We start from the raw sequence: 22544 nt of genomic DNA on the forward strand, positions 1-22544 counted from the left end.
TATGAAAATCTCTAAACAAACAAACAAACAAAAAAAAAAAAACATGTAGGAATGACAAACAGAAAGTTCCAAGCGTAGTGACAATTAACTATATCTTGAGAGAGATGGCAAGGCAGCAGAGTTGAATATTACAGTATCCAAACAAAAATTGGAACCAAATTTCATTGAGCCTTGGAAAGCAATAGTTAAATAAAGGCATTAGCAATAAGTCTTGATACTTTTAAATAAAATCTTGGCCAGACTGATTTTAAAATAATATTAGGAATAAAAGTACACGTATTTGAATTGATGATGTTGCATTTATTAGGCATGTTTAATGTTAGGATTCAAGAAAAAAATGTATTTTGAAAACATATTTTAAATGTGACTCACTGAAAACTCCAGAGCAATCAGCTGCATCACTTTTCTCTCAGACTCACTTCTAGGCTCAGAAATCAGGGAGATCCTTAGTTCAGGACTTTATCGGAAACCCATTACATTTCTATTCACAATAGAGTGAGTGGAGAAAGCAAATGGTAAATCTGGCATCACCTAGGCATACCTTTAAAGGGTTAAGGTGCTGGGGAAAGGGGAAGTTGCTGGCTCACCTCACTGTTACTGAAGGGTCTTCGTACTCTACACATTATGATGGAAGCAGCTGTGTGAGGATGCTTCTTTAGTGCATGACAGGGTTCGCAATAGTCACACACCTTTCCTAAGTGTAACGGTGGTGATGGAAACAATGCTACTTGTGATGATAAAGGCAAATAGTTCATTAGGTGTCAGGCACTATGCTCTGTCCTGAAAAGGGACTAACTTGTTCATCTTCACAGAAGCCTATGTGAAAAAGGCATTGCCATCAATATTATCACTACCACTGTTAATCATTATCAACATAACCATCTCTATCTCTGTAACAAACATCAGTCGCCGTCATCATGATGTGACCATTACTACCAGAACTGTTTAGGAGTTAAAGAAAATGAGCCTAATTTTTCCAAGTTCATATAGTTACTAAGCTTCCAAACCAGAACAAATAGGAAATAACAGTGTACCTTTTACTTTCTTTATTTCTGCACAAAATGTGCAAATTCCCAAATAAGGTAACAACAATCAAAGGGGTGGGAGAATATATATCAAGCATCAAAAGCTAGATGTGACAGAGACCTTCATACTGAAACTGAAGGATTATTAGAATAGTGCCTTTACAGGCAGCACTCAGGGAGCTGTATTTGTTCAACACCACTAACCGAAATTTAATGAGCAAGGCTGTCCTAGGGCCTATTATCTCTACCATTTACAGATGAAGGTCAAGAGTCAAGACACTTGTTAATCTCAGAACCCACGCTCATAGCAGCATCCCTTTCTGCTTCTCCAAAGCATAGCTCACAGATTTCTTTTAGCTTATTGGGTTATTGCCTGGCTTGTTTTATCAGTCAACAGAATTACAGTTTTACTCTGCCCTCATCTGTCTTGGGAGGAGCTAAGTGCTGTTTGGAAAGAACTCACAGACGCTTGCAACTCTCGTATTTACATTTTCAACACTTAGAAATAAATTTCTAAAACTGTAGTGCAGGTGCTTCAGGCAAATGTATAAAGCTGTCTGTCTGTATCCCGCTTGGACATTAACACCAGATTGTACTGTGCAAAACCACGGGATAACTATATTTTACTGGTAAATATTTATGGCATTTCTTATATACTTATAATAAAACAGCTTAATCCATCATTTCAAATAGATAGGCACACGTGATTTTTTGTGGATTATGATGTGTCTTTTATGAACCATTATAACTCTCAGAGCTGAGAGTATGAGGCCAAAAAACTCCTAAAGTGGCAAGAATATTTTCAATGCTTATGGAATAATTTGTTAGCAAATGCAAAAATCTCCACACCGAAGCTGAACAAATTTTTTAACATAAACTATCCATCTCGTATAATGAAAACATGACTTTCACAAAACAAAACAAGGGGTAATTTCACATTTCTGGGGGGAATATTAAAAGCTTTTGCAAGATGTCTACTTTAATTATACTGAAAAGTGAAGCCGTCTTCAGGGATTGCTCTCGTATAGTTACTATCTGGGTAAAATTCTGATCACGGTAATTAAAAATAAAAGCAACTACAGAAAAATTATCGTTTCTCTAAATATCAGGTATCATTTTGTACATTGTGATATAAGATGTAGGTAAGAGCAGAATAACTTCAGGAGAGCCCCAGGGGGTCTACAACGTAACACTGAGCAATGGGAGCATCAGCAGGAAGAACAGGAGAGTCCTTACGTCCACATGTGTAATTCGGGTGGGAGAACAAAGGAAGGAAGATGTTCAACTGTTGAAAATGTTCTGGAGTTGATGCAGATAGGAACTCATTCATTCAATCTGGGCACATGGTACAGTTGTATGGACTTTGAAGGAAGCAAAGAATGGACTGGGTCAATACATTCAAGAGTTTACGAATGGAAAAATTAAGCAACACAGGAAATTAGTGGATATGCTGGCTACAGACAACATATTTCTATAGGGAGATATTTTAAAGGAACATCTACAATTATGTAATCCTAATCATACAAAGTTGTGTGTGGTGGTACTGGGGATGGTAACTACAGCCTTGTGTATGCTTGGCAACCACTTGACTTTTGACCTATATCCCCAGGCCATGAAGCCTTTGTATTTAACAGCTTTACTTAAGAGAGAATAATTTATAACAAACATAGGTACAAGCCACTTGAGTGCTGGCTGGGCAGTGTTGGTGTTCATGGTGGTATATGGTTGTCAGTGGAAGAAACACAAGGAGAATGAATGCCCTACATGAAAGTCACAAAACACTTACCTATGAATTACAGAACGCTAAACTTCATGTACGGCAGAAGGTGAATGAAAATGATCCCAGGATGGCTAACATAAAATACAGCACATCTTAGAGACAGCTGCGTTTTGATCTGTCTGCATGACAGTGAAAGCAAGCCCCAGCCATCATTTTCTAGGGAGTGATTCTGTGGCCAAGGAGAAGCATATACTCAAAGACAGTTATTAAAAGAAATATTACAAATTTATTTTGCAATATTTCAAGGAGACATTTTTTAACTCTGGGCACATCAATCCTTCAGTGTCTCCATCCATAATTTGCATAAACACTGTAATTGACAGCTTGTTAACAGTTCATTAAGAACACTAAAACCTTGTGATAAACAACAGCCTGCCAACAGCACACTGGACAGAAGATCTAGCCATGCATTCTATCCACCTTAGAAATCAACCCACTTTACCAACAGTCATTCCAAAAGGCGGCTTTGCTAATCGATATGTTCACACACAAGCACTCAAACATGGCACTGGAAAGCACTTATTAAGTCCTGATTAGCAGTTAATTTGTGTCTCTCAGCTGACTAACTTCTATGAGTAAATGCAGTCACAACCCCTATTTTAAAAATGTTAGAATAATTTTGTTCCAGTAACTGCAAAGATCAGGAAGAGCGCTAACTCATAAAAAGAAACAGAAAGAGTGAAAAAAACAATCTGTAGGTCCTTGTTGTAAGTGGGGGTAGGGGGAGGGAAGGAGGGAAGGAGGAAAAGAAGATACAAGCATCTAGTTTCATGCATGGCCCCTTCTTCTTAACGGTCTGAAATGGAATATTTTCATGATTGCAGTTTGAAACATTGCAGGAGCAAAGACGAAGAGTCACAACATAGAGAAATCCATTCGTGATCCCCTGGCAAGATGCACTATAAAACTACTAGATGCTGTCTCTCCCCATTTTTGGGTGAAAGCCTGATTATAAACTCCTTTCAGTTGAACAGTTCTTTCTGGACTCCCTGCTGAGTGGGGTGTTTACATTTGAAAGCAGAAAGGTCTCTATTTCCCTACCTACAGGGTGTGATCCCTGCTGAAAGGGTATCCTGATTCATAGGGATATGTGGCGGCTTGTCCAGGAATTTACATTCTGATTTTAGATCATTCACTTTACAGCACAGCATCCCAGTAACTCGGGTTGTCTTTTTACAGAGAAGGGAAAAGTGAAATCACCTAGGAGCCTTTCCAATCACAGCATCAGGACATGTAATGTCAGCAGCCAGCAGAAGGCAGGAGAATCGGAGATGCAAGATCTATCTCAGCTTTATACTGAGTTTTGCATCCAGCTTGGGCTATCTTAGACCTTCTCTCAGAACAAAACCAAAAATACTAAAAAAAAAAAAAAAAAAAAAAAAAAAAACCCAATAGGGTCAGAAGTGTGACCTGATGAATTATTTCTCCAAATACTTTTGAAATACACCAAGAATTGAAAACCTCTTGAAACATTAGGTATAGGCCATTTTACCTGTTATATCCACATGCTAAGATCCCTAAAGACTCACAGCTTAACACAGAAGTGTGGATTTGCTTGTATAAATACAATGCCTTGTGATGCTGATTGGAGAAAATGGGACTTTTTTTTTTTTAAATGCTGACCTGCATTTTGGAAACCTCTAAAATATTTTTGAGCATTGTAAAATAGTTATCTATAAATGTATTGATTTTTAAGTAGAGTTCGGTGTAATGTTCTTCTCTGTTCTTTCTGCCCAGCTGCCACCATGACAACAACAAAAAAAAATGTCCATCGATGATATTTATCTATGTATTTGAATATACTTCTATTCCAATTATAACCTGTCAATTCCATGAAATGTTACTTGTATGCATATTTTCAGGACTGACCATTTGGCAATGAACAGACAAACTGTTTGCTCTTCCCTGAGGAAGATTTGGAGGGAAGACAGGGAAGGAACCAATGTTGCATTAAAATACAAACTCAGAAATAAGAGGCATTCACACATGCATGTATCTAATTACATGCATGCCTTTATTTCTTAGTGTCTGAAATGAAATATTTTCATGATGGAAGTTTTAGTTGCACGGCAGAAAAGTGTGTGTGTGTGTGTGTGTGTGTGTGTGTGTGTGTGTGTGTGTACATGTGGAGGCCAAAAGTTATTATAATGCATATTCCTCAATCACACTCCACTTAACTAATATTCAACAGAGTCTCTCACTGAACTTGAAACTCATGAGTTTAGCTAGATTGGCTACCATCAAGTTCCATAAATCCGGCTTTCTGTCTCCTTGGTGATGGCTCCAGACTCCTGTACCTTGGCCAGATTTTCACATGAGTGCTAGGATTCTGACATCAGGGCCTTACACATGTGTGTCAACCCCTTTTAGACTGAGTGCTTTCTTCAGCCTTCACAGTGTTTACTGTGGTTTGAACTTGGAATGGGAAATTTGATTCTTAGAAATTCCCTCTTATGACTTGTAATTCCCCTCCTTGGATTTTTCTCATTCTTAGAATATTAATAATTTTATTCTTCTCTCATTCAAGACCACAAACGGAAGAGTAAATTCAAGATGTTAAGTTAGGTCTTTCTGTCTCTGGAGAGTGTGCGTGTTTTCAGTTGCTGCTCAATAGTTATGATCAAAGTACAAAATGTTACTGACGGTCACCTCACTTTCAGTAACTCTGAGCTTGGCTCTTCAGAAACCTAAATGAAATGTGAAGTAATGCTCATAAAATTTTATCTTTAAAGGTTTTCTGTCAGCAAGGTATTTACACCTTTTGTATCTGGATAGTTCATATAAAGATATGTTATTTTTATAATTTTAAAATACAAACATGTATATAATTTTAATCATGGGTATATTAACAGGTTATCTACAGCATTCAGATGACAGGTTTTTTTTAAGCCTTTTACTCAATAATGTTTAAAAATAATTGCTCTAAGGTAGTTTAATATGGCCAAAACAAAGTGCGTCTGGCAATGATCCCATTCATGCTTGATTGTAAAAGGGAAGTCTGTGACTTCTCCACTCTGCCCTGTCCTCACCCCTACCTTCCAGCCTCATTGCCAAGCCCCAGTCTCACTCCTGCCCCCCCACCCCCGTCTGCACCCCATCCCACAGGTGCCTTTGCCAATTTTGATTTCCTCATTCTCAAGCTTTCAAAGTAGAGGAAAACAAAGTATTAAGTATGAACTTTTTCCTTCTAGAAAATATAGGAGGCCTTGCCCCTAGCTGAGGAGCTACTGGCAGTGGGTAGCTAGCTGTTCCTGGAGGGATCATTCTTTGGAGGTGTGGTCACTAGTAGGTTGCCCACGCTCCAGGGGTTGGCCCCATCCTCATGTACATATGGACAGCACAAAATTAAACTTAGCAGGTTATTTTTTTTCCCTAAAAGGACATGAAGTTTGGAGAGGGGACATATGGGGAAAGATCCAGGAAAAGTTAGAGGAGGGGGCATGATTACATGACATTATGTATAAGTATGATATTCTCAAAAACTTAAAAAGAAAAATATGTGTATTCTAAAGTGCTATTAAAATGGAAAAGAAGTATTAAAACATTCTTGGAATACTTTGTGGAACAAACTGTTTATCCAGTATTATCTACATGGTGGTTTAAAAGCAGTCAGAACTCCATGTCTTCTAATTGGTCATGCTTCTGCATCATGCATGCCTTGATCATTGTTCTGAAGACAGCCAGATGGCCAGGAGTTTGTTTGTTAACACTTTAATATTCTTAGGTCATATAAGCTAAGTTCATATAGCTTTCCAGAAACATACAAAACTAATACAACAACTAAGCCATCCATACCAAGCAGCATAGTTGGTATATTGGATGTTGATAGGTTGTCAGTTACAATGACGGCAAAATACTGCATTGCAGAATGCATAATATTTTGATTCTATTTATTTCTGCAAAGTAGTTAATTTGATTGGGGTCTTGGTGAAGAAGCATGAGTGCAAGCATAAGTATTAAGTGATACATTATTCAATGCAAATTAATGCAGTAAAAATGAATATATAAATGCCAAGCAAATGGTAGGGTCAGTCTCTGAATGTACACAAAGGAAGACAAGGGAGGTGAATTACCAGAAAAATTAATACTGATTTAGTCCACACCTGGGTAACAACAACATGGCCACGTCCAGTGAGTGCCAATGCTACATGGAGCTTGATGACTTCCTTGTGGAGTCATATGGGGGACTCTCTGGCTGCTGGCTCTCCTTCATATTGGTGGGCAAGTTTTTTCACACTTATGATTCATCAGCTATGAAAAGGGAATCATGCTGTGTATGCCACATGAATTAGGGTAGATAATGTATGAAAACCACTTAGCACAGTGCTTGGCACAGCATTTAATACATGACAATTATAACCAGCTAATCCCATGTGCCAGGGAAGAATAACAGAGAGGAGAGAGAAACAGCACATACGCTTTGTAGGCTGAAATATGAATAAGCAAAAGGCCCCATGCCATGGGGAGGCAACAGGAACAGATATAATCAAATTTTAAAATATCTGCCTGGCAGCTTGGTATATATAGGCTCATCGGCATGGAGCTAGATGTGGCGCGTAATGGATTAGAGGAGGGCATATCACTCCAGGAGCAGCAGGATGAAAGGAGATGGGGATGGAGGCTGTGGCAATGGAAGGAGGTCTGATCTAAGAGACTGCTGGGAAAGAGGCAGCAGGTGTTGGTGATAAATTGGATGTGGAGGATGAAGGAGGAAAGTAAAAAATAACTCCAGGATGGGAGCTTTGGGGAGGTGGAGAACAGCAGAGATGGTGATGGGAAGGTGGGAAGGATGGCTGTGCAATGTGGAGTGCCCACCCGTGTGGGAACCTATGATGTGCTACCAACATTACGATTCTGAGTAGTCTGGGTTGGAAGCAAAGGGAAGCGGCTAAGACAGAAAGTTAGGTTGAACCCAAAAGTTCCCCATCAGTTCAGCGTTAGACCTTCGATGCTGTCTTATGAATTGACAAAAACAGTGACTAACAAACACTAGACAAAGGGAAACTCAAACCAAAACAACTGCTTTGGGACTAGGCAACAGATCCTGATTGAAATAAAGAGGGGTTGGCTATGCACAGCATGTTTTTTTATAAGTAAGTGGCTAAAAGAAAAAGAAGTTTCTTACGTGATTCTGCTTCAGAGCTATGCTGCACCCATGTTCCTCACGCTTATGACTCTGACTGCAGCCCAGCCATCATAAAAAAGCAAATGAGGAACAGAAAGGAGTGCTTCTCCTACAGTGGTTGTACTGGGGTGACTTCACGGGTATACATGTTTTGGTAATTTTGCAATAAATTTGGTTTAATGCAGCATTATGCCAGGATTTGTATTGCCAGCCACTGTCATCACGAGCCTTTTAGAGGCATCTGACAGTCTATTTATCTTGCAAATAGTCGCAATGCAAAGAAAAAAAAAAGATTGTTACATTTTGTGTTGCTTAAAAACTACTGGTAATTAGGAGGCCCACGTGTACCTAAATCAAAACAACCCAAGCAATGCTTTCAGGATTGCTGTAACGCAATCCATAGATGAGAATTTACAGTGTTCTCTAACCAGAGAAACCGTGATACCGATTGCATTAACTTTTATCTTACCCAAAGCACAATTATCATCTGCAACAATAACAACATGGGGCTATCACATAAACCTATATAAAAGAATTGGCAATGCTACAATAATGACGTCCGTGCTATTTGGATTATTCCTTGAAAATTATCCAAATGCCAGTGGCTATGAAGAAGGACTTTTGATTCCCTTTTGAATTTCTACTGCCTACCACCCCACCCCATTCCACCACACACACATACACACTCCTATACACATATCCCTCAAACTATGTCAAAAGCAGGAACAAATTTCCTAACCCAAACTGAAAAGTCCTTGGCTCTCCAAATGACTATAAATTGCATGGCTAAGTGCATATGGCCCCAGGGCTGTCACAATTACTTCTCCTGACAATTCATCATAGCATACTAATTCTATAATATCATTACCGCGTCTCTTCTCACTGTACTGATCCAGCCAGTTAATTTAATCAACTAATAATAGATTCAGAAATGGATGCAAGGGGCCCTAGCACTTCAAATTACATTACTAGAGATATACTGGTGGTGGAGAGAATACATTCCTTGCTAGTCCAGCCTACCTCCACCAGCTACTTTTGCAAGGAAAATGGGAGTCATTACCACTGCACATTGTAACAGAAACATTACAAAAAGGAATTTTCTTTCAAATTCAAAATCTTTTTATTTGTTTAAAAATGTATTAATCTGTAGTATCAATAGGGGAAGAGTCCAATTCTCTCTATATACAGGGGTCTTTGTGTATATTAATAAGACATGAAACTCATAAGATTTCCTAAGAGTAGCAGAAAACCCAGAGTTTTATGGTGAGGTGCGAAGTGGTCCAGTCAAAGTGAACAATTAATTGTATTAAATTTTAATCTGTTCTGAAAATATCAACGATAATTAGAAAACATTATTTTTTAACATCACAGTCCATCTTGCATGCCATAAGGAGAAAGAAGTTAATTTATTATGAAGAAAAAATAGCCCCACACAAAATATACCCCCCCAAAGACCCAATCAGGTAAAATAAATTCTACAAATAGATTTAGGTCACTTGCTTAACTGTAGTGTTAAAAGTTTAGTATTTTTTTAAAGTTCCATTTGCTTATTAAATACTTATTTAATTTCATTTTTTGTTATTTCTAGAGAGAAAGATTTACCCATCTACCCTGGAGTTGTAACAGAGTCAGAAAGAGAAGCTATGTGTAATGGGTCTAGCAGCTGACTTCCAACATATATTGTTTGTTAAACTAACAGGTGGATTCATTTTTGCTTCTCCTGGGGGTCTTGGCAACCTACTTCACCTGCATACAATCACACGCACCCAGAACCCTGCAGTTACTGCCCATCTGATGTTAAGTTAAACTAGAACAGGGTCCACTTAGTAAAGCATTAACTGATATTTTACTCAGCTGGTGTTTTCCATGTACATTTTTAAAATCTGAATACCCAGTCCTTTCTGGCATCCTAAAACTTACTCTCCCACAAAAGCCATGGTCTCAGCCTGGCTTGAGAAACCTGTAACTAGCAGTGAGTGCCAAAAACCACATTGGCATGGGTTAAATTATTGGACCTATTAGTTTGCATTTCATCACACTTGAACATTTTATAAAGAGACCTCAGAGCAAAATCTGTATTTTTATCATCCACTGCAGTTCACCTTAGTTGTTATCTTTATCCACCCAGACATAACAATTAGATATGTGACTCCTAGAAGTGGGAAGCACTCTGCCCAGCTAGCAAGGGCCCCTGCCCTCTCATAAATCACCATGTATCAATGACTGTTACTTAGCATTTTTTTTATCTCAGATAGAACCAACTTTACCCATTTTAAGCCTGCAGTTCCTAGACACCTGTAGCTATGAGAGTCTCCAAATTCCCCTTAAGTCAGTAGAATATTTTTTAAGCAAAAATTCTTTAAATACAGGACATTTACATAGCATGTTTACCATGAGATTTAGTTTTTAAAGATGCTGTTAGAGAGTCTGATTAATAAATTTATAATATTGCATCATGTACTTAAAGATTGTGACTTTAAAACTATGTGTGGCCCCATTTTTATCAGAATTTCACAGTAATGTGTATTTTCACAAAGGTTGGTACCTACCTGGTATGAATCTTTTCTCTGGTAAAAAAAAAAAAAAAAAAAAGTGAGAAAACTCTCATCATGATAATGTTTCTGTTAGTTATTTCGAGACTCAAGTGTAAATTCAGTAAAATGTCCATGCAATGTCACCCTTTGCTAAATGTGATTCAAACCGTGTTTACTTAGCCTAAATGTAAGGCATCTCCATGAGCACTGTAATATAACAAAACAAATAATTTTCCTCCCATCAATATACAACAGCTTTGTTCATCACTGAGAAACGTTGGGTGGTAAAGTATTGAGTGCTATGCATTTTATGCCTAAATCAATGTAGTGTCTTGCAGTTATACCACCTAATGTGTTTTTAAGTCATCCGCTACAGAGATCAATGTGATTCTTATTTGATATTCAGTGTTAAGTTAAGCCTCATAAATTTAGAATTGCACTCTGTTATTTTGATGGTTATATATTAACCACGTACTGAAAGTTTTATGATTTTAGACTCAGCCTGGCTGTAAATCATACTGGTTCCATACGTGAGGCATAGGGTCTGGCTTGATTTTTTATTGCCCTGCTCAGAAAGAAACGGATGGATGGATGGATGGGTGGATGGATGTGTGAGGGAGGTAAATGTATAGTGTGTTTGGATAAATACTTTGAGTATATGAGCAGTGATAGCATGCCTCAGAAAATTCAAATTAGACAGCGCATGGAAGACAGCTTTGTAGGCTCTGGTAATAATGCAACAGCAATGTGTCAAATTGACAATCTTTTACATTAGTATCCTCGGGCATGGACCTTGATCTTGACCTCACCAGAGTTCATCTGTGTATACTCTCTGGCCAGTAAATCTGACAAACATGCCTCTACCTGGGTGAAAAGGTGTGTGTGTGTGTGTGTGTGTGTGTGTGTGTGTGTGTGTTGATATCAGTATTCAATCTGAGATGTATACTATTTTTCAAGACAAAAAGGAAACAAGGATACACACTTACACAATTCCTGAAACTGATAAATTGGGATGTGATGCTGGAACATACTGAGGCTCACATAGAACCATATATAAGAATTGTTTGATGATTATTGCAGATAGACCAGAAAACCAAAACCAGTGAACCAGCCAAACAAACAAATGAAACCAGCAGAGTGAAGGCTTTTGAAAATAATAGCCCCAATTAGATGCAATAAAACACACCTTCCCTCTAAGAGGCATCCCTTGGCTAAATGTCAGGTAGGAGGCCAGGAGAAATTTCTAACCCTCAGCTCCACTAGAAGGGAAAGGTTAGCATGATCTCAAACAATCTTGAGCCCTGAGATTCCAAATTAGTCCCTGTACTAAATATATATTTTTAAATCATAACTGAAGTCGCGTTTTATGACATATTTTCAGATTTGGCACTCATCTCTCAAAAGTTAAATATGCAACATCTTAAAGTATGACTAAGCTGACAGACATGACAATATTTCAAAGGGAGTTCTGCGAGGCTGGGCCAAAATTTTGATCAGTTTTGATTGAGCAGCCTCTAACCGTAAGTCAATAGTTACTGTTTGGTTTTTCTGTTCTTTCCTTCTCCTAATTATTAAGAAGCACAAACCGCCTAACCTTTCTATTTTCTCTGGTAGATTATTTACCATCATTATTGATTCATGGAGGTATAGCTTAAAAACCAGTCCACATTTTCTTTCACCCCTTTTAATTCATGAACAGGAAACTTCATGACCAAATGTAAATAAATATAATTATCCCATACATAAGCTTATGCAGTAGCAAATCTGTAGAACTCAGCTTTTGTCACAGAAAGATATTCTGTGACGAGTTTCATAGCTATGTCTTCTAAAATATACCAGAAAAAATGTTTTTAAAGTTTGTATTTGATTTGCAAGATTTGTAATGCACTAATCCATGCCCCATATATTAGTAGTACATACTCTAAGGTGTCTCACCTGCCTTGCTGGCTGATGTGGGAAGCACACCCTACTTACTGATTTCTAAGCCTCTGGTATGGAACATGGGAATGTAATCCAACTGTGTCTTCTCCATCCTGCCTTCCATTCCTTCTCCTTGACAGTGGTACCAGGGCTGTGAAGACCGTACTTCAAGAAACATTGCTAAAATCACTTCTCAGCCACTCCCTCTTGCTCTGCTGCTCTGAGTCTATTTTGTAGGAAAGGGTTTGGTTCAGGTTTGGGGGCTTTGAGGACTCTAAAGACTCTCCTTCCCCAGACTCAGAGAAAGTCGCCTAAGAGCTAAGTGAAATTTCAATATAACTTCCAGGTGAACCCTCCAATTATCTACACTCAATGTGTCAACTGGAGATTTCACTACCAATCGGGCATTAGAAAGCATTTCCATGGGCAGCCGAGACAGTGTCTCCTATGACAGCACTCCCATGTAAGCAGTAAATGTTTTCCTGGTATTTACACTTTTGTCTTGTATTCCTTCTACACACACACACACACACACACACACACACACACACACACACACACACTCACTTTGATCAGCAGTTCAGTCAAAACAGATGTATGACAGGTGAACATAATATTGTGAGAATGTAAATGCTATAAACAGAGTATCTAGGAACTGAAAGATGGGAATCTGAACTCCTGATTATTTCAGGTGTACTCTGTGCATGGGGGATTCTTCTGGGTGAAATTGCTAGAGCATTAATAACAAGCTTGACACTGCTATATAGAATTCTACTTTTTTTTTTTTTTTTTAGTATATCGTATAACTCAGATTTCTTCAAGTCTCCAGGGATCTGGTAGTAATATTTAAGCAGTTGTTCAGTTACTTCTCATTTTCAACAGGCCCTTAAACTCAGACACAATGAGGAAGCAAACATTGTATTTTGAAATCTGATCATTTAGACCATGCTGTTGAACTCACTCCGATAATAATGGTCCATATCTTTCAGTTAAGGTCTCAATGTGCCCAACTAAGGTGATACAATTTAATTATTCAAATGCAAGTCAACTGTTGTGATTTAAAAAAATACTGTAGTTTTGATTACCTAGTTCATCATGCTCTTCTACCTTCTCCTAATGTTTAAGTGACTGTCCTGTGCCTCCCAAATAAGCAAATCCTCAAACTCAGTTTGGAGTATGCCTACATTTAAACATAAAACCCATGTTCTTTTTCAGAGATTTTGCACTATTCCAGAATCTTTCAAAGGACTACAATCATTTAGAAACAAAACAAAATAAAACATCCATCCAAGTTTGAGCTTTATCTTCCGGATCATTTTTCTGGATTGAGTTCATAGGTTGGGTCTCCACTACATTATATACAAAGGAAACTTCTAGATGAATTTTATATTGAACATCCTTTGCAATACTAGATTCAATGTACTGAAATATGCCTTATATATATAAAAGTTTAAAGTAGACTCTCTAAAATACATAATTAAAAAGTAGCACCCAGAAATACTGTACATTTCTGGCAGTCTCATGGTCAATCTCTAACTTAAATAAGTAAGAATGATAGGAAAGTTGCCTTGCTCCGAGGAATACTTTCTGGAATAATTTTAGATCTGCTTTATGTACACCAAGGAGGCTGTCAGTTTATCTGATCTTCAAACACTGTATGAACTCTGGGGACAATCTCTGGTAAATCAGAGGCTGTTTGCTTCAATATATTTAATGTTTCTTTTTTTAATCTGAATGCTGAATTATCTGTCTGAATTTATCCCTTGTTTGGAATCTGTATTAATTTTCATAAATGAGTCGCCAAGAATGCCGATATGGTAAAGGCATTGCAGAGCAGCAGTTTGTGTCTATACCACAGCACAGAATAATGCAATTCATTGAGCATATGGCTTTATTAGGCTTAAATAGCTCTTCTCCAAGATGATTCTGAGCACCATATTTTGAAAGATAAGGTAGTGGGTTGTTGTTTTTGGATATTTGCCTTCATAAAGATAGGCCATCTGTCTCAACAAGTGAAAAGATTTGAATGCTTTGATTGCTATTTTCCTAATCAAGATAAATCCTAATGTATCTTAACATGCTGATTAACTCGATCTGACATTCTATCTTGGAGAGGTTTACTGATATCATCACTGTCAGAATTGCATGCTGTCCACAAATATCCCTGCACAGTCTTGGGTGAACACACAAGACTTCTATTTTCCAAAGCTAGAGAGAAAATCGTAAAAAAAAAAAACCCATAGAGATAATACAATGAGAAAACAGAACTTATCCTTTTTTTTGTCTGAGTAAGGAAATTAATATTAATTATAAAATTCTGCCACCCCATTTTGTATTGATATTTTCCTTATGGTATAATTATTCCCACCTAAGGTTTTTCAAAACTGTAAGAAAATTTTACCATGCAATACCCACAATCATTTTTAAGAATCCATTTAAGTAATAGTAATATGGTTGGTATCTTCCCATTACCAATGTGCTGAACAATTTTTAAAAAGCTCATGAAAACACACTAAGAATTGCTTGAGTACATCTGATGTAACCAAAAATTATATTTTAATTATTTAATAAATCAGAAACCTAGAACAATGTGCAGTATCTTCTGTACTCTCATTATGTATGCATGCCATCGTCAATGTTTCTGAGCACACACTTCCAGTCTGCCTTCTGTTTAAGTTTATCTTTTTCTCAAAAGCATAATTGGTTCTATAATGTGTAGACCAAGCTTTAGACTGCTTATTAACTGAACAATAGATGAATACGTACTTCTCTATATTATTAAAATTTCACAGTTCCTTTAACAATTGTCCCTTTTGGATACCCAAGTTTCTTGAAGTGTTTGATAACTTTTTTGGTAAGTTTATTTATTCTGTTTGGACTAGACATTTACATCATACTTTCTTGATAGTTATGAGAGACCACAAGCTCCCATATTGTGTTCCCATAAGTCCTCTCTTACCATACATGTTTTTTACTCATTGGCATAGAATAAATCATTGTTTGAAACACATTGGCTTTGTTTCTCCTTCTGGTTGCCTGATTCTTTTCAAAAGGATTGAAAATCTGAATTCCTATGCAGTTAAACCCGAATTTGTTTTGTGAATAGTTTGAGCTAGGAGACATTTCCCAAATAACCACGCTGAGATGTCTTTCAGGTCTTCCTCAAGAAAGTTACTCCAATATTTTATGTGACAGTGTATGCTATTAAATGATTGCACATATGTTTGTATTTTCTAAGTTGTACATAAGTGTTCACTGGCTTTGGAGGGAAAATACACAGAAAACATACTGGTCTAAAATGCTATTTCTTGGCTGGTACCTGGTCCAAAAGTAAGTACTTTAGCACATCTCTAACACACTCAATAAGCTTGCTATTATTAACTAAAGACTGCATTTCAAGTACATTATGGCATCACTCGAAGTAATAGCAACTGAAATGTACCTACTTAATGGAATCGATCTTTCATAAAGCCTGCAGTAAAGTATTATCAGAAGTCACTTATTGAACTTTATTTCTCAATGATATAATAAAAAGTAGCATGTCAGGAATAAAAATGTCATTTGTCATCTGAATCTCTGGCACCTCAGAAATGGTATCAAGAAGCAGGGGTGGACACTCCTTGAACATCACAATGAGTGTAAGGATTAGCCATTTCCTCAAGCCTCATGCCGCCAGAATCTCTGTGTGTTCAATGCTTACAATCAAACACTAGTTAAGCCACACATATACACAGTGCTGTATTCCTGGGAAAGACTGATATTTATGGCATTGGTTTTCCAAATAAATCACTTCATTCCTCTTGTTTCAAGCTACTAAATACTTTTAGGTGTCCAAATTATTTGAGATAATTGCATTTGATTTTTTTTCTGTGTTTCTGTGGTTTATCTCCAATATGTTTGGTTTTCATGGCATGTTTGCTAGCTGTGATGCCTTCAAGTATGTTACAACATCCGCAATAGACCACAAGTGAACTGGAGAAAAAGTGGAGATCAGGCATTTCTCCAGTAAAAGAATCAGTTTGGGGAAGTGAGATTCCTTAGATACAGCATCTGAGTACTAATGTGGCCAGAATGTAAACATTCAAAACTACTTTCACCTTGTGTCCCTCAATATTAAATGGAGACTTTTTTTCCTATGTAGGAAGAAAGGCGAAAAGAAATAGCCTGTGGGTAAGTCTACGATTTTTGCTTGCCCTCTAATAGATTCTATTTCATTCCAATTAATTAAGTCAGATGTTAAGAGGCAACTTTACTAACTAGATGTGTGTAATTTGTGATAGATTAATTTAGGGTTGTTTAGCTTTACAATAGTATGAAAAAATACATGTCCATTAGATACTATACTTCATGTTTGGATTTTCTTCCTTTCCTGCATTAGCAACATGTGGTACAACATTCTTGTGGTCTACGGCTGTGACAGCCAGCTGCTGAACCTAGACAATCAAGTGATCAGGAGAGGAATATTCTGATGCTCTACAATCTTTTTAGGTATAATGTAGTAGTTTAAATAAGAAGTGTCTCTCACAGGCTTATGTATTTGAACACTTGGTCTCCAGTCAGTGGTGCTCTTTGGGAGAGCTTCTGGAACTTTTAATGTGGAGCCCTGTTGGAGGAAGTAGTCTATTGGGGGATGGAGAGTTTATAGCTTTGCACCATCTCCAGTTTGTTCTTTCTGTTCTTGTGTTAGAAGGCATGGTTTCTTAGCTCTCAGATGCAGCTGTCTACGGCCACACTTTCCTCTTCATTATAGATTCTTCCTCTGAAACCGGACATTAAAATAAACTCCTATCTAGGTTGCTGTTGGTCTCATTATTTCATCACAGGACAAGAAAGTAACTAAAATGCATGTTGAACCCGTGGCACAATTATCCCCAAACTATCCCAAGATAGTTTTGAATGTGGTCCAACACATTTGTATATAATAATGCCATGGCACAATATCAAACAGCTGGACACTGTAAACTGTCCTGTGTGGGTAAGCTGATGTTCACCTAGGTTAACTGTAGTGCATATTTTATTTATGATTCTTCTAATTGTGGATACGTTCATTGGATCTCAACCCTTGCTCAACTGAGAAGCACCTGTATTGGTTTCTGCCCTGATGTGGAAAATCAGAAGATAAGAACAAAGGGGTAGCAACTAGCCCAAGCCTATTCCTTCACCTTTAGTAATATGCATGTCCCAATCTTATATCCCCTACTATCTGCAGAGTACATGCATGTACATCTATAGCAACTACACACACAATCATTTATACTCTCTATCTCATTCTTGTAAACATTTGAGTTTGAGGTCATTGCTCTTAAAGTCTCTGTCTCCACAAACCATATTAATAATCCACACAATGACAAGGATCCTGGAAAGGAATAAACTTGAATGCCCTAGAAGCAAGGACAAAGCAGGTGGTCTACTTCAAATGCATGTAGAATTAACCTATTCTCATTTTTTTCCTTTTTCTATTTGCATTCAGTGTTCTCACAAATGAATTGCTGGTATGTGTTTTCCTTGAGTGTTTAATTAATACTGTAAACAAACACCTTATTTTTTTTATTAAATTATTAATTGGGAAGTGCATTTATCCCAGCGTCTGGAAATTCAGCCTTCTCCTTGTGGCTCAGTGATCAGACAATTGAACTGACAGTATGATGGGGTATCTTCAATCCTAAAACAGAACTAAAGATACAGAAACAAATGATCCCCCTGGGAAGGAACTGGATACAGTGATGAAACCCTGCAAGTCAGACATCTTTAGATTCCCATCTGGCTTCAGTGGTATGTACTGCATGGTTGTAGTGAACACATTCCTCTTACATGGCAGCCAGTTTCCTCATCTGTAACATGCTTTTTGTTCTCAGAGTTTGGGAGAAAAAAAAATGTGCTCATTATAATGGAAGGCATTTCATGAACTATAAATCATGGGATAATATTGATGGTAATTGTCTTAAAAATCCAGCTGATAAAACAAGGCTGCAGGTTTCCTGCTGATGCTGATTCACATTTTATATTTCAAGGACCAGACCAGGCCCTGAAATATTCAATCTACTTTACTCCAGCATATGCAACTAAGCATGCAATTGCAAAAATAATTGAGCGCTTTAAGTCCATCGATAACACTTAATTCTATGAATATGCATGTGGAGAATAATGCAATTCCCCCAGGGTGCCGAATGGCAGGTTATAAAGAGGGAGAGGCTGATTTTGATCTGGAAAGTAAAGCTAACCCATCATTAAACATCCTGGATGAGAAGTGACAAGGTGAATTAGTACACACTCTGAGCAAACTTTACAAGTAAGTTTAATTAAACACAAGTCTATTCGTGTTTTGCAAACTCATTTAGAAGTAGCATCAGGTTTAGTGTTTCTACTGAAATGTTTGGTTAGTTTCTTTCTTGGACTCAGTTACAATGAGACTTAGAGCATGTTCTCTGCCTTCTCCAAGGGGCCTTTTCATTCTTCTCCAGTTGAGATGAAAATGAGAAATTTTAACAGCATTACATAAGTGACACTTTAAAGATATAAAAATACTTTGTTTTGAGATTTGTGACCTTCTGGCTATCCTGGTGAGCCAATAACATTATCTTTGCCTCAACACTTACTACTATGAAATGGGAAGCCTCGTGTCAGTTCAACTTCGGGGATGGTTGCAGGCATTGATTGAGCTTTTTTGAATTGTACTATATTTAAAGCATCGGTTTGTGGGGCTTACTTCCTGGGATTACAGGGTGAGGCTGTGTTAGGTAAAGATGAACAGAAACAATTCTCATGGAGCTTTGCTGAATCTCTTGCAGAGCACACTGTCAATACAAGGAGATGTCTCTGAAGTCTTCACTTGCTTGATTTAAAATAGAGTATAATAGCCTGGCATCACCCAGATTACTGGTATGTACAATACAGAAGAGCTCCATGGGAAGGCTCATATGATGTGACTGCCTATTCAAGAATGAGAAAATTGTTCAGCTGTTATCTCATTTAATCCTTACATCAAGCCAAAGGGGCAACACAGGATGCCAATTTATAGAGAAGGAAAAATCAAGGAATTGCAACAGCTAATATGACTAGACCAGAGGCCTATAGCTAATCAGTACTGAACCCGAGGATTGCACTCAGACACAGATGACACGAAAGCCTGGTTATTATTACTAGATCATTCTGAAATCATCCAGGACACTAAGGGGCAAATAACATACGCATACCCAATAGATCATTAACTATGAAATGGGAAATTAAATCAGTAGATCTGGACAACAGGATATTATTTGTCCACAAGAAGGAATGAAGTACCAATGTGTTTTGTAGGATGGTAAACTTTGCAAAAATCATGCTAAGTGAAAGAAGATAGTGTGAAAAGCTCATACACTCCATGGCTCCATTGAAATGAAGGGTCCAGAACAGGCAAATGCAGAGGGCAAAGCTGATTCACGGTTGCTGTGCAGGGGCAGAGACTGTGGTGGAAGTATGGGAAATGACCTCTGCAGGGCTCCGAGTTTCATGCGGGGATGGTAAAATGTCCAGACAGTAGATGCACTTATGGTTGTGCAATCCCATGAACCTACTTGAAATCATGCATTGTGCTTAAAGCTCACTGGAAAGAAGTGAGCTCTCTACTGTGTAAGTTGTATCTCAACTACGCCACTGTGAATAGTAAAGGCATGGGAGTAAATTTAAGGAGCTTAAGCAAAGGGCATTGAGACATTCATGGAAATAAGCAACACTCACCAGAAGATAAGCGGTCAGCAGTGCCACGCCACTTCCACTGAGGAATGTGGGAAAAACACAGAGTTTAATGCAGGAAGAGTTGTTACAACCTCTGAAGGACATGCTTGCTTCTAGCTCTGCTGAAAGGATTTCCTTTAAAGACTCCTTTCTTGCCTTAGCAGTTTCAAGAGCTTGAAGTCACATTGCATGGACTCAACTGATAGTTCATGGTAATATTTGCTTTGGGGATCTTGTCTATATTACAACGATAAGTTTGCTGATCTTCACCTAAGCAGATGGGCAGTCACTTTTATAAGCTAAACTGACATCACTAATTCTTAGGGAAAATGGACTGGGAAATTCTCCCGGGCCCAAAGCCTATTAAGTTATCTCGGTGCCTCTCACCACCGTCTTGGGCTGCCACTCCTCTCTTCTCTCCATCCTCAAGGGTAATAACTTTCATTGGCCTGGAGGCAGGAGGAGAGGTGCAGATAACACATGTTGAGAGTTAAATTGGCTGAAAACGTAGGTGTCATTTTCTTCATCAAAGAGGAGTAAGAAAGGGAAATAGTTGATAGCGTTCCAGGAAACCATTCTTTCATATGGAAGGGAACTATTGGTGAAGACTTTGGATCATGCGTTTTAAAACATACAGTGTTTCTTTTGCATATCACTTACAAGTAAAATGGAAAATCTTTTTGATGATTAGAAAATTACTCTAAAAAAATAATAGTAGCTGGCCATAAAAATTCTTGGCCAAGGATGGAAGGAGATTCATATTATGTCTATACTAATTTCAAAGTCACCACCAACTTCTGTGTTATTCCCGGGTGCAAGTTTGTACATCTTTATAATGCCTTCAGAATAATTTATCACATAGTAAAGATTTTAAAAAATCATTATCCTTTTGATCTAAAAATCCTTATACTTCAACTTTAATAAGTTCTTTCTGAAGAGTTGCCACGTATTTTTTTACTCCTAGGAGAAATCAACAGCAGAACATTCTAGCAAGGTTTTAGGATCTTCTAATCCCACTTTTAAAAATTTCATATAGTTCTTTTTTTTTCTTGTTGTTGTGCCAATCTACCATGACACATACTTTGGGGTTCAAATGGAAAGATGTGTGAAAATTAGAGGCAAGACCTAAGCTTGCAGAATTATTGGGAAGAACACCCAGATGTTTTTCATGGTGGTTTAAAGTTAGCTTGCTATTTAGAAGTATTTAATTTTTTTTTGTCTATGACAAACATATCAGCATAGCCCAAGTAAGCCATTAACAATGTTCTGTGCTTCTGCCTGTCATCTACTTTATATGGTTCTTATTCTGCTATCAAAACTCAAGGGTAGCACATTTCAGCTTCATTTGGCACCCTAAAAATCACTATATACAATGTAGTTTCAAAGCACTCAGGCTTACTACAGATCTTAATATAGAGATGTATAACCTGTAATTTTAAAAAATGCTTGCACTTGTACCATACACACACACACACACACACACACACACACACACACACACACACACTTCCTAAGCTGATAAATCCTCTTTGAGGAAACAAACTAGAACCCTAACCAAATCTATTCTCCCCTGTTCCTTGTAAAGGCTTTACCTCAAATCCACCAAAAGCTGTACAATTTGGAGCTGTTAGGCCTTCCTATGCATTAGCTTTAAGCGTATGTTCCTTTTATAAAGTTCTCAGAGGAGTACAGAGGGAAACGAAAATTAACACAAATGCTCACATTGTTATCGTTGCTTCATCTAAGCGTGGCCACCCAGGGGTGGATTAGGCAAGGGTGGTTGTAAGTCTCGAAGTTCTGTTTCTCCTGGCTCCAAAGAAGGCCCTTTAGACACTAGTTAATCTATAGAACAATTGCACTTTAAAATTTTTACCAGTGAGAGAACAAAAGCTATTTGTTAAGTGCTTGTTATAGCGTAAGAACTAGGGTGTGCATTTGGCATATCACAGCAATCCATTCTAAATACAACAGGGTATAATTTCTTTATATCATGAGATGGGGGAAAGAGAGAGAGAGCCCATTCACATCTTAGTGGGAATAAGGGATGAAAAATTGAGCCTGCTCATAAGGGAGGCACCCATTTTACTAATTCCTCAGTATGCGTGTCTAAACTATTAACTACATCCACAATTCACACATGCTTACACTAGGTTCTGTGCATACAGTAAGCACTAAGTTTTTCTTTCTTATTTTTATTTATTTATTTATTTTTTGAGACAGGGTTTCTCTGTGTAGTTTTGGTGCCTGTCCTGGAACTTGCTCCCAGGCTGGCCTTGAACTCACAGAGATCCACCTGGCTCTGCCTTCCAAGTGCTGGGATTAAAGGCGTCCACCACCACCCAGCAGTACTCAGTCTTTCTATAGACAATCACTGTGCCATGTTGTGGGTATAGAATCATCCATTCTCTACTTCTTGTTCATTTTTTTTTTTTGAGACAAGGTCTTTT

General features: G+C 37.8%; 1 protein-coding gene across 9 annotated transcripts in view; it reads right to left on the reverse strand.

The window, feature by feature from the left end:
* The window catches only part of Tenm2 (teneurin transmembrane protein 2), a 1236692-nt gene that overhangs the window by 818635 nt on the left and 395513 nt on the right, over positions 1-22544 (reverse strand). The gene's annotated exons all lie outside the window — the stretch shown is intronic.

This window comes from Peromyscus leucopus, chromosome 8b (genome assembly GCF_004664715.2).
Source record: "Peromyscus leucopus breed LL Stock chromosome 8b, UCI_PerLeu_2.1, whole genome shotgun sequence".
Lineage (NCBI taxonomy): Eukaryota > Metazoa > Chordata > Mammalia > Rodentia > Cricetidae > Peromyscus > Peromyscus leucopus.